Raw genomic sequence first — 14,636 nt, 5'->3', positions numbered from 1 at the left:
AGGAAAAGATGTTACTCTCTGATACTTATTTCAGAGCATTAATTTAGGTTTCTCTAGCCCTAGTTTTTCCTGTGTTAAACTTCCACGTGGTCTTTCGTTATCTTAGTGTTTGTATCATAGAACTAACAGCCTCCTCTTAGCCATGAACTTAAAGCCCATTTTAGTCATGAACTTCCCATTCTTTATTAAAAATAAAAGCAGTCTTTTTCAATAACCTGGACAGAACCTATGTACCAGTGCCCTGGGGCTGAGGTTGAACACACAGCCTCTTTCTGCTGAGTGGCATCTTTTTGCTTAAACAGGGAACTAGCCAGGGATGATAGTAACTGGTCCTCTTATCTTGTTCATCTGAATAGGGAACCTCCACATTATGAGCAACCTGTAGTAAGGGCAATCTGGACCCAGTATTCTCAGCCTGTTTTGGATAGAGTTCTGGCCCTATGAGCGCTTGAAGGTGGGTTAAGGGAACCACAGTCATCTTAGCCACATTTGCTAGGGATAGAGCACCTGCAAAGTAGAGTTGGAGATAAGCATTGGCACTGGGCCCTCCCGGGATAAAACTATAGTTCTGGACTGAAACTATAGCTCTAGAAGTTCATGGTGAAAGAAAGTCTGGTCTTTTGATTACATTTGGCCAGTGAAGAGTGGCTGTGAAGAAGGGAAGACTAGGAAGTTGGGATAGGCTGTGGCTCAAATGCCACATACTCGCAGTTATTTTACTGAGAATTAGTATGTGTGCTATGTGCTTAGTCATGTCTGACTCTTTGCAACCCCATGGACTGTAGCCTGCCAGGTTCCTCTGACCATGGAATTTTCTAGGCAAGAATACTGGAGTGGGTTGCCATTTCCTACTCCAGGGCATCTTCCCAACCCAGGGACTGAACTCACATCTCTTGCATCTTCTGCATTAGCAGGTGGATTCTTTATCTCTCTACCACCTGGGAAACCCAAGAGCTAATATATATTCTTGAATAAATATTTTTCCATTTACTGTTTCCTATTAGTGTAATATCTACCTACTATATAAGATTGTTTTGATTATTTTCACCAGTTGAATTGTTTCATTGGTAATTGTTTTGCTGGAGACTGTGTCCACCAATCTCCTCTTACACCATTCTGGAAGTCCTCTCCACTAACTCCTGAGTTTCCAAAATCTGGGGTCCATTTTAAGTTAGAGCATTGCTATATAAAAGCAAATGAATATGAAGACAGCTATTGTACAAAAAGTCATCAATCCTAAATTGAAACACAATTTGAGCATATAAGGAATGAATTTGTTTAAATAATCTGAAAGAGAAAATAAGTAATTATACATGGGCAGTGTGAAGTTTCAAAGTAGGTTTCAAAGGGGGCGCTTTATATATCATAATGAAAAGTAATGATCAAACTGCTGTTGTGTGTCAAATTGAGAAGGATGGATCTATAATTTGATCAATACTTATACCTATATCCATATATATACCTATACTTGTATCTGAATGGAAGTAGGATGAAAAAATTAATAAGAAGAAAATAATTTGTAGAGATGGATATGGCAGATGGGAATGCAGAAAGGATATAGATGCTCTGAATATTAAATATAAAATGTTAACTTTTCAACAATAACTCACTACAATGTTATATACACATTGGTTAAATATATTTGTTTTGTTGGGAAAATTTATTCTAACATAAATACTTGTATGTCTATATAACTCTATCTCCTATCTATTATTTGCATGTCTTGTATATATGTACAAATGTATCTCTAGAATACATTTGTAGAAGTTGAATCCTTCTGTCAGATATATGATCCTTTCAGTTATGTGAGTATTAACAAATTTCTTTAAAAAGTTTGCAGGTTATTTTTAGAAATGTGAGGACAATGGAAGTGTTTTACTTATTCTTAACTCACTAAACCTATCCATTGATTTATCCTTTTAAGTGCCTTCAGTAATATTTTGAAAAGATATAATCATTTAGAGTGATTCAATATCAATGTGAAATAATTGAAAAATAAGTAAATTTATGAAGAATAAAAGATAAATTGCCATCAAATGAACAGTATTATCTCTGATACAGTTTTTTACACAACATTTTAAAGTTCAATTTTGGGAAATAATCCCAATCTGTCGATTTTGTTGAGTATCTTCAGCCACTGTTAAGAGAACAGATGAATCATTTTTATGCCAGAATGAAATTCTTTAAATAAATTATAGATGAATACACAAAAAGTCATTGAGTGGGAGAAAGCTGATATTTGTCCCACTCTGTGATATATTTTACTCTCCTACAAACTCACATAAAATGCAAAAAACGAAGCTGATTAAGGAATGTTTACTTAGGATAACTTTAACATGGCAAGCAATTTCATGGTTTTTAATGGCATTTTTTTTTCTTTTTGGAATGTAAAGAAAATTAGTCAAAGGGAAGTATAGAATTCATCTACACAGTCAGTATACTCTAATAAAATTTAATGAAATATAGGTGAAAAATATTGAAAGAAAAAAGTCATTTCGGAAAGACCAATTTGTAGGAGTATGTACACAAATGAAGAAAACATATGGTTTAGAAGTTTTATAAAGAGACTTGTTCATGTTGTGTCACTCTCTGTGTTAATGATTTGTAGTAATTTTATTCTAGTAAGATAATTTGACTTAACGGTTTAAAAATAGCTTATTTCCTTGCAGTTCTGGATTTATATGGCAAATTATTTGGCTGTCTGCGTACACAGTGGTTTGCATGATGGAAAATATGCCCCCTTTTGCCAATTTTCTCCTCTGCACACCATCTGCCAAAGAACTTTGATTATAGCATAATGTTGAAAACAAGACCCATAAAAAGATTCACAAGAATTACTTGATAATGTCATAAATTACCAACACACAAATATATGATTAAATTGTATAATTTAGATAATATGAATTATCTAAAACCTTTTTATATCATTCTTTTAAATCTTGATGACTGAGTTTTTCCTCTTAAAATTTTTATTAAAAATATCTCAACTTCTTGAAATGCTTTCCCTATCCTGATCTAATATCTCTTTAGATCTATGCAGCTTTTCTATGCAATGAATTCCTGTATCATTTTTATTACTAACTCAGTGTGTGTGTGTCGGGGTGTGTGTGTGTGTGTGTGTGTGTGTGCGCGCTCAGTTGCTCAGTCTTGTCTAACTCTTTTTGACCCCAGGACTGCAACCCACCAGACTCCCCTCTCCATGGAACTCTCCAGGCCAGAATATTAGAGTGAGTTGCATGCAGTTTCCTACCCCAGGGAATCTTCTGAAGCCCAGGGTCAAACACGACTCTCTTGTCTGCTGCATTGGCAGGCAGATTCTTTACCACTGAGACACCTGGGAAGTCAATTAAGTATACATTTCTCAAACTGGATTCTGTTTTGAATTCTCCACTTAATATTTCTGCTTAGATATTTCATTGTCATAAGCAGTCTCTGCCCCAGTTTGTGGTATATAAGTAGTTTCCTTAGGAAGAAAGGAAAAAGTTTCCTAAAGACTAGAATTAGTCAGAAACAAGAGAGCATGCAAGTCATCTTGCAACACTGTGATCATTCCTCTTTCACACCATTGATTATATTTTGATCATACATAGTTTATGTATATAAATATATACTTATACCATTATATCTATATACAAATATACCATTGGTCATATATTTTTTGAAATATCTGCTTCACTTTTTAGAATGCATAACTTCAGAAAATTTTTCCTCCACTGATGCTTTGTACTGTCTTGAAAAAAGCAAGGAACCAATAATGTTTACACATTCTGTAACTATTGTTTCCACCTGTTATACTTTATTTGTTGAGCTTTAGATTTTTTTCCTTCAATTAGATCATAGCCTCATTAAAATGGATAAGTTTATTGAGGAATTCAGTAGAGAGCAGCCCATGCTACAGTCCTGTGTATGCTCTTTACATCCTGTACTCTCTGGGGAAACCTCAGGCTTCTCTCCCTCCTCCTAGAAGTAAAGCACTTGTGTGATTCAAGGATTTAAGAAAATAAGGCTGACTTTTAAGAATTCTGTATCTATTTTATATTCATAATCTTGATCAATTATATGATTAGCAAAGATTTTCTTCTCACTCATGTAGTTTGTCTTTACATTCTCTTCTCAGGATCTTTCACAGAATAAAAATATTTAATTGTGATGAAGTCCAATTTACATATTTTTACTTTTATTTGATCTTTCTTTTGGTGTTAAGTCTTTGCCTAACCTCAAATTCTTCAAATTTTCTATTTCTTAGAAGCTTTGTATAAGTACAGACTTCTGGAATATGGTTGATAATTCCTTCTTAAACTGAAAAATGAACTTACCCAATGACCCAGCAATTGCACATCTGGGCGTATATCTCAGAAAAATGATCTATTTTCATATAAAGATTGCACATGAACACTTAGAGTGGCTTTATTTGTGATAACCCAAAACTGTAAATTCCCCAAATATTCTTCAGTTGATAAATAAGTAAAAAAAGAAAAACAAAATGTGGTTTATCAATAGCATGAAATAAAACTCAGCTATTAAAAAGACTGAACATAACTTCAATGAATCTTAAGGATATTATGCTGAAGGCAATCTCAAAGGATAAGTATTACATGACTCCACTTTTATAACATTTGTGAAACAAAATAATTATGAACATGGAGAACACACTAGTGATTGCAGAGTTTAGAGATGGAATGGAGGGGAGGATATGGTTATAAAGAGATAGCATAGGAAGTCTTGTGATGATGGTGTAGTTAAAAATCTTTAAGACCTCCATGTAGATTTCTTTGCAATTTCTTGTGAATTTTATAATTATTTCAAAGTAAAAAATTTACAATAGAAATTCCAATTATAAGATACTGAAGTTTAAAAATAGTGACAATAGGCTCCAATAGATCTACTTTGAATTTTCCCCTCACAGATTTGCTGAATTTTCCCCTCACAGATTTGATGCATAGGCTGCGTCAGCCTATACATCAAAAGCAGGGTGTTGTTTGGTGACAATTGTTGTTTTAGTGCATATTTAGAATGTTAATTGTGGTCCAAATATGGTAGCTTTCAGCTGGTGACAAGAGGGAGTCTTTTAACAGCATTTCTCCACTTATGTTTCATGTTCTTTATCTAACCTACTCTAACCTGACTGAGCAATGAAAGTTTTTCTTTTTCAAGAAATGTGCTGATTTTATTTCATTGTTTATTTGTCTGACTGTGCCAGGTCTTAGTTGTGGTAACACAGGATCTTCGTTAATGCATGTAGGCTTTTAATCGTGGCATGCAGGATCTAGCTCCCTGACCACGGATCAAACCAGGGACCCGGCATTGAAAGCATGGAGTCTTTTTTATTATCATTATTTTTTAAATTTTATATATTTATTTTAATTGGAGGCTAATTACTTTACAATATTGTGGTGGTTTTTGCCATAAATCGACATGAACCAGCCATAGGCGTACATGTGTTCCCCATCCAGAACCCCTCCTCCCACCTCCCTCCCCATCCCATCCCTCAGGGTCATCCCAGTGCACCAGCCCTGAGCACCCTGCCTCATGCATCGAACCTGGACCGGCGATCTGCTTTACATATGATAATATACACGTTTTAACACTACCCTCTCAAATCATCCCACCCTCGTCTTCTCCTACAGAGTCCAAAAGACTGTTTTTTTACATCTGTGTCTCTTTTGCTGTCTCGCATATAGGGTCATCATTACCATCTTTTTAAATTCCATATATATGTGTTAGTATACGGTGTTGGTGTTTTCCTTTCTAACTTACTTCACTCTGTATAATAGGCTCCAGTTTCATCCACCTCATTAGAACTGATTCAAATGCATTCTTTTTAATGGCTGAGTAATAGTCCATTGTGTATATGTACCACAGCTTTCTTATCGAATCATCTGCTGATGGACATCTAGGTTGCTTCCGTGTCCTGGCTATTGTAAACAGTGCTGCAATGAACATTGGGGTGCATGTGTCTCTTTCAATTCTGGTTTCCTCAGGGTGTATGCCCAGGAGCGGGATTGCTGTGTGGTATGGCTGTTCTATTTCCAGGTTTTTAAGGAATCTCCACACTGTTCTCCATAGTGGCTGTACTAGTTTGCATTCCCACCAACAGTGTAAGAGGGTTCCCTTTTCTCTGCACCCTCTCCAGCATTTAATTATTTGTAGACTTTTTGATTGCAGCCATTCTGACTGGTGTGAGCTGGTATCTCACTGTGGTTTTGATTTGCATTTCTCTGATAATGAGCGATGTTGAGCATCTTTTCATGTGTTTGTTAGCCATCTGTATGTCTTCTTTGGAGTAATGTCTGTTTAGTTCTTTGGCCCATTTTTTGACTGGGTCTTTTATTTTTCTGAAATTGAGCTGCTGGAGCTGCTTGTATATTTTTGAGATTAATTCTTTGTCAGTTGTTTTGTTTGCTATTATTTTCTCCCATTCTGAAGGCTGTCTTTTCACCTTGCTTATAGTTTTCTTCATTGTGCTAAAGCTTTTAAGTTTAATTATATCCCATTTGTTTATTTTTTTCTTTTATTTCCATTACTCTTGGAGGTGTGTCATAGAGGATCCTGCTGTGATTTATGTCAGAGAGTGTTTTGTCTATGTTTTCCTCTAGGAGTTTTATAGTTTCTGGTCTTACATTTAGATCTTTAAATCATTTTGAGTTTATTTTTGTGTATGATGTTAGAAAGTGTTCTGGTTTCATACTTTCACAAGTGGTTGACTAGTTTTCCCAGCACCACTTGTTAAAGAGACTGTATTTTCTCCATTGTATATTCTTGCCTCCTTTGTCAAAGATAAGGTGTCCACAGGTGTGTGGATTTATCTCTGGGCTTTCTGTTTTGTTCCATTGATCTATATTTCTGTCTTTGTGCCAGTACCATATCTTGATGATTGTAGGAAAGCATGGAGTCTTAACCACTGGACCACCAGGGAAATCCCATAAGGGTTTTTCTTAATCTTTCTTTTCCAAGTTTATGAAGTCAGAGTTTATTATATATACACTTAACTTATTTATTCCAAAATCTCACACAGAAAATTGGGATATAATTATTATTAATTGCTTTACTTTTAGTAAAGATGCAATTTGAAACTAGTAGTATCTACTGTACTGTATGTTGGTGTGATCAACTATTATATGCCATGTTAAAGGTTTGATTTTTTTAATAACTCATCCTAGGTTATAATCAAAATCATCCTCAAATTGAAGGATCGAATATTTTTATTACAACTTTTAATTTACCTCTCTTCAGAATGAAATAAACACAATAGTATCTAGTTTATCTAAATAAACACTATCTAGTATCTAGTATTTTTCATGTTAAAAGAGAACCTCATATTCCAAGATGAAACGATTATCCCCAAAATTTAGAGAAAAAATATATGCATAGGATTGGTAATGACAAGGACTATAGAAGCTCAGGACAGTAGAAGTTCCTCTTTACTCTTGCAGGAAAAGTCTCAAAGAGAAAGTGATATTGGCACTTTAAATAAAGGATATACTTGTTGGTAGATAAAAAACAGAAACCTGTGCACATTCTACATAGAGGAAAATGTCACGAATACAGGAAGAGAAAACTATAAAATATAATGTTTTGCTGAGCCATGAGGGAGAAATTTCCCCCTATGTGATATGTCCATTAACCATCTAAAACCAGCTAGATTAGTCCATGTTATTAATGCAGGAAATGGAGGAGACATGGGTAGGATCCCTGGGTTGGGAAGAATACCTGGAGGAGGGCATGGCAACCCACTCCAGTACTCTTGCCTAGAGAATCCCATGGACAGAGGAGCCTGGTGGGCTACTGTCCATAGCGACGCAAAGAATTGGACATGGCTTACACAACTGAGCTCACAAACAAGCACCACCAAAACAGTACAATCCAAACACACAGTTCAGGAAGAATTCACATTAGGTGAGTAGAGAGAATTTGGACTTCCCAGTGTCCTCGCTTTTGAGCTATGCCTGTTAATAGGGTTTTCATGACATCTGCTCAGATTTAAGGATAATAAAATCCTGAGAATGTATATAATTTAAATGCTAACTTTATCTGACATCTCAAGTTCCTGAATATCTTTGCAATAATCATCTATCTCTGAGAGCACTTTACAATGCAGTAAGTATGTGTTTTACACAGTGAGCTAGAGAACCCAGAAACAAAGTTAAAATGTTTTAAGTTCTCTGGTGGCCTAATGATTAGGAATTGGGGTTTTCACTACGGTGGTCCAGGTTCAATCTCTGGTCAGAACATGGAGATCCTGCAAGCGATGGGTGTGGCTAAAAAAAATAAATAAAATATTTTAAAATAAGAGTATAATTGAAATTAAGGACGGAAGTTAAAATATAGCCTTTGGCTCAAAGTTTGCATTATGAGGTAGTAGAGTAACTAAAATATAAATATTTCTGCTATTATTACTACTGCAACTGCTACTGCTTCTCCACTGCTACTGCTAGTTGATGACAATATAGGAACCTTTCTTCAAATTAAAAGAGTTAAAACCAATATATAAAACTGACAAAAGCAGTCCTATTCTGTTAAAATCATGGGATGAAAGAATTATATGTGTGCCTCCTGCAGCCCTACCACTCACCACACTCCAGGAAAACTGTTAGGCATAGATGGAGTACAATTTGAAATCTCTGTGTGATGACACACTGTGCTGAAAATTGTTATAAAACAAAGATGAAAGTATTTTAAGTGGTTAAAGCTAGTGCTTGTGTTTAGCTATATTATCAGAGAGAAAAATAAAGCAGTTACCTAACTACTGAGATAAAATAATTATTGGATAAATGGAAATTAAAAAAGAGAAAATAAGATTAAAAAAATGCTAAAGAAGAAAGAATGAGTCTTGGTAAATGACTAGATAGTCATGACAAAGGTAAGTTATTACTAAGAAAGATGCTTTGTATCTGCATAAACTGTTATGGTAAGGCTAGGAGCTTTTGAGGGAGATCTATCTAGATTGTATAAAGATATATATGAACCTTAGAATCCTAGCTTGGCTACTGATTAGCTGTGTGATGGTGGACAAGTTATTGAAACCTGGTTAGCCTCAGATTCTGCACTTGTAACAATAATAATATCTTACTCTTCTAATCATTAATTTGTTCAAAAAATGCTTATTGACCAAATGTTATGTGACAGGCATATTATTATGGATTTTCCCATTAAAAAGACAGACATACATCAAGACGGTCTTTAACGTGAAACTTATAGATTAAATGGAAAAAATACAAACTGAATATATACTTTCAAGTGTAATAAATATTGGAAAAAAGGGGAAAAAAATGGTGCCATGGAAGCATACGATAGATCACTGTGAGGATAAATACAACCGATAACATAAGTAAAGTTTATAGTACAATTCCAGGAAAATTCAGAACTGTTCTTGTTTGTATTTGGAGACAAGTAAGACAGTGTTGCAGAGAAGGAAATGGCAACCTACTCCAGTATTCTTGCCTGGAGAATCCCAGGGACAGAGGAGCCTGGTGGGCTGCCGTCTATGGGGTCACACAGAGTCGGACACGACTGACACACGACTTAGCAGCAGCAGCAGCAAGACAGTGTTGAACCTGAAAAATGTTTGAATGATTCCTTATTGAATGGAAACTCAGGGCACCAGTTCAACCGTTCCACAAAGAGAAAGATCTCAAGGGATGAAACAAGTTCTGATTACTCACAGTTGATTTGAGGATATTATTTTTAAAATCTAAATATATAAAATGAGAAATATAAAAATAGAGAGACACAGCTTTGCGCAGTGGCAGTATCGTAGCCAATGAGGTTTATCCGAGGCGCGATTATTGCTAATTGAAAAATAGAGAGACAGAAAATTGTGATTTTCAAGGAGGACATAAATCACAATCATTTGGTAATGTTGTGGAAAAATAAGAAATAGCCATACAAATTAAATAGCAACAAAGTGTTATAATAAGAAAAAAAAAAAAGTACTGGATAAAGTGACAAGTCAGAAATTCTAGGTTTTACTGAAGTGGTTATATATTTACATTTAAGAATGCTGCTGTGATGTTATTGTTGTTTTTGCAGAGCAATGATTAAAAGGGGGCAAAAGTTTGATAAGGTTGATCTGGTTACTAAAAAAAAGTAAAGTTGCTCTCTAAGGCACATTTAAATTATCAAAATAAGAGATTTTTAAGGAATTTTTGTCTAAATGCAAGTGGTTGTCAGAATCTGAGAATCAGATACTAATTGTTAAGTGAGTTTTTAAAGTCAATATTTTTTTATTAAACTTTCTATCCATAATGTGAGGACATGACAATCATTCTCTTTTTTTCTGCTTTATTGGGTATTTTTGGTTGGTCATAAAATTATTCCAGTTATTTCTTTTCTTATAAGTGTATTATAAGGGAAATAAAAGAATATATGAAAATAGAAAATATTCAAATAACTTTTACTATACTTTATACTTTTAGTTTATATCTATCATGTGTTTGTCTTTAAAGAGCATACTGAAAAAAATAGGAATTTTTTTCAGATATCTATAATTAGATAATGGAAAAGATATAAAGATTTTAAGCCAGTATAGACATTATTTAAATTCTGATTTAGAATGAAACAGCATTCTCAAAGTCACACATTCATGCTTTGATTATGTCACACTTCCAGTTCACTATGCCCCTAGAGCATCAAGAAGATCAGGCACAAAATAAATGAATAACTGCAAGTTTGGATGTCTTGTATTCTTATTTTCTGGCCATGCTGTGTGGGTTTTGGGATTTCAGTTCCCTGACCAGGGATTGAACCTGGGCTCCAGCAGTGAAAGAACTAGATCCTAACCACCAGACCACCAAGGAACTTCTTGTCCTGTATTCTATAGAGCTAAAATCTCTGTAAATCCTTTGAATCAAATGTTTATTCCTTGATTGCTCCTTTCATACATAGAAAAATGTCTTAGGGTCTAGATTCCCTAGAGGCAAAAAGACACCACAGAATCAAGAGTCAATATGCACAGTGTCTCAGAATTATTTGGCACATCCATCCAGTGTTCCACATTTTGTCCTCCCACTGTTTCCTTTCAAACATTGGATCTATTCCTTTTTGGAGTATGGGAATCTTCTGATTAACATGCACTGGGGCACCACATGGTTGCCCATCTGTGTGGGTCAGTTTTGAATCACTGATCAGGGCTCAAATTGAGTTGAAATTTTGCCAAATAGCCAGTGACAATGACCTTCAAACCTGTCATAGCTGGCTGATGAGCAGCTCTAGGGAATTTAATTTGCTTTAGAGCTTATATCTCACATGCATGTATGATGCTTAAAATGAATTTATTCCTGCTATTGATCTTTGTTTTTCTGATATTTAAGTTTTGGAAAGATTTCTTTCACGTTTCCAGTAGCAGACTCATCTCATAATATTCTCTTAATAATAACTTGAGGAAATCAATAAATCAATCAAATAATATTTATGCAATTGTGCTAAGAGAAATAAAGAAAATTAATCTACATCTTTCTCCCTCTAATAGCAGGACATGCTATTGGACATGCTCCAATTAATAGCTAGTAAGTTTTATTATTTTGAATAGACAAAAACAAAGAAAGAAAGTAAATTTATTTAAGAAATGGAATAGATGACCTTTTAAAAATGAATCAAATTTGGTAAAATATGTGCAATTTGAGAGTCATCAAAGTGCTAACATTTTCATGTCCTTTACTTGTTTTCTAATCTTCCATATTTGAGATATAGATCTATGAAATTTCCTAAGGCATAATAAAACTAATTATCTTTTCATGTTCATGAAAAGGCTATTTTCATTTTTTTTTAAGTTTAAAGGAACATTTTCATGTCCCTAGATAGTATATGTATACAACTTAGATAAGATTTATGTCGTCAAGTTAAATATCAGATTATCTGCATAAGAAGGAAAATAATTCTAATATTTTCTTACATAGAGGGGTCATCAGAATCAGTTAAAGAAGACTGTTTCAGTCTTCTTTAACTCACTTTCCTTTTCTTAACTTAAGAAATCTAGAATGTGCTACTCTTTGCCAAGAGGTTCAAGAACAGTAGCAATAAACTCAATAGATTTTCTTCCAGGACAAGACTTTGCTTCACGTTGTGGGTGACGCCGCAGGTTTCCTCACCACGTGTTCTCCTTCCACAACTCAGGCTGAAAGTGAAGCCCCCATTTCTGGAATATGGTATTCTCATGGAATAGACAACATAAGGAGCAAAAGGAGCAAACAAATCATGCACTTTTAAAGTTGTGCTTGGAGATAATATGTGTGCTATTTCAGTCACATTCCATGGACAATGGTCCAGCCAAAACTAGTAGGGTGGGAAGTACACTCCTCCAACCAGGAGCAATGGATAGGTAAACCAATAGCAATGGATAGGTAAACAAATATTTGGATTCAAGTATAAAACTTCTATCTTGATTATTTACATTTATTTCTCCTTCAGAAAACTCAGTTTAGCATCTATTTATGATAAAAAATCTTGGTAAACTATGAAAAGAAATTTCTCAACTTGATGAAGACCATCCACAAAGAACCTACAACTAACATCATACTTAACAGAGAAACTCAAAGCTTTCACACTGAGAAATCAGGTACATAGCAAGGAAGTACCTCTCACCACTCCTTTATCACATTGCATTAGAAGTTCTTGCTAATGCAAGGAGACAAGAGGATGAAATAAAAGGTATATAGACAAGAAGAAGGAAATAAAACTATCTTTGTTCACAGATGGCATGATTAACTACATAGAAAATTTGGAAGAATCAACAAAAAATCTCCTGGAATAAGAATCAACAAAAAATCTCCTAGAATAAGTAATTTTAGCAAGGTTATAGGATATAAAGTTAACATACAAAGTTAATTATTTCCCTGTATACCAACTATGAACAAGTGGATTTTGAAAATAAAAAGACAGTGTATTTCTTCTGTGAATTGTCTATATTCTTTGCCTTCATCAGGGTCACTATAATCTATTGGTCACTTTGTTGAAAATAGAAAAAAAAAAGGTCTTATTCCAATTAAATACAACACCCCTGTTGGCAGGGTTTGTTGACATAGTGTAAACTGCAATTCTACTGGAATTCTTCTCCCACTCAGTAATCACCCTTATGGGCTTCCCAGATGTCTAAGTGGGTAAAGAATCTATCTGCAATGCAGGAGATGCAGGTTTGATCCCAGGGTCAGGAAGAGTCCCTGGAAGAGGGTATGGCAACCGACTCCAGTATTCTTGCCTAGAGAATCCTGTGGACAGAAGAACCTGGCAGGCTACAGTCCATAGGGTCACAGAGTCAGATACAGCTGAAATGACTGAGCATGCACGTACCCATGGCTTATCTTTAAAAATATCCTGAAGTGTTACTAAAATCCACGTCTATTTGGGGCTTCCCAGGTGACAGTAGGGGTAAAGAACCCAACTGTCAGTGCAGGACACATACGAGATACGGGTTTGATCCCTGGGTGGAGAAGATCCCCTGGAGAAGGAAATGGCAACCCACTCCAGCATTCTTGCCTGGAGAATCCCTTGGACAGAGGAGTCTGATGGGCTATATAGTCCATAGGGTCACAAAGAGTTGGAAATGACTGAAGTGACTTAGTAGGTTTTCATGCAATCACCCTTATACAAGGTATAGCCTAACCAAACTTATGCAATGGCCCTTACTCTCCTAACACTTGCACAATTTTTAATGCATTAATTAAAGTTAACTCATGATATGATATATAATATATGCATGCTAAGCCACCTCAGTGTGTCTGACTCTTTGTGACCCTGTGGACAGCCCTCCAGGCTCCTCTGTCCATGGGATGTACATATGTACATATATGGCAACTATTTTCCAGTATGTTGCTTTTCTTTTCATGTTGTAGTCTTATGTATGAAAATTTTAAAATCTAAGGCAAAAATGTTTTGAAATTTTTCTCTCTGATTTCTTCATTTTATATAGATAAACATATATACTTATATAAATATTTATTTTTATAATACTATTAAACTCTATTTTCTATCCATTGATTTAGAATAACTTCATCATGTTAACTTACCATATATATGTCTATTTTGTGATACTGTATTATTATTATTTCTAAGTTCTTTTTATTATTGTTATATTATGGTTACTTATATACTTCCATTAGCAAACCTGGAGAGAACTGAAATTTTACAATATTGAGTCTTTCCATTCATTAACATAGCAGTTCTATTCACATTTTAAAGCTTCTTTGCATTCTTAAAAAAATTATCATCAGTAGTTTCATAGAGATTTTACATGTATTAATTTTGTTCATTAATGTGGTTTTGGCTTTGTTTTTTTGCTATATCTGAAAAAAATATTTACCCATGAGACATTGTATCTTGCAATTTCTGATCAATTGGAGAAACTATGGATTTTGTATCTTGATTACATAATGTGCTAACTTGCTGGGCTCCCATATTAATTCTGTTGGCATTTTAGTTGATTTTCTCTCACATGTTCTCTCAGTCTGAAGATCCGGCTTATTAAGGGGGCATCTCACACACTACTCAACATTTTGGTTTGTCCCTTTATAGAAAAGAAAAGGAAAAGAGCTGCCAAGTAAGGATTAGTTTATGATATAAAAGGAGTCATGTATTATTAGCCATCAGCAGGCATCTCCACCATCATGTTGAACACCCATCCAAGAGTATGGCCTACCCTCGAA

General features: G+C 34.7%; 1 non-coding gene across 1 annotated transcript; it reads left to right on the top strand.

The window, feature by feature from the left end:
• Positions 1-9,731: 9,731 nt before the first annotated feature.
• Positions 9,732-9,869, top strand: LOC145544085 (U4 spliceosomal RNA). The gene has a single exon (XR_014081304.1). It is a non-coding gene; the product is annotated as a U4 spliceosomal RNA (small nuclear RNA).
• Positions 9,870-14,636: the final 4,767 nt, after the last annotated feature.

Source organism: Giraffa tippelskirchi, chromosome 3, assembly GCF_054371585.1.
Source record: "Giraffa tippelskirchi isolate mGirTip1 chromosome 3, T2T-mGirTip1v1.2.pri, whole genome shotgun sequence".
Taxonomy (NCBI): domain Eukaryota; kingdom Metazoa; phylum Chordata; class Mammalia; order Artiodactyla; family Giraffidae; genus Giraffa; species Giraffa tippelskirchi.
The sequence above is the reverse complement of the archived record's forward strand: the minus strand, read 5'-3'. Positions and strand labels throughout refer to the sequence as shown.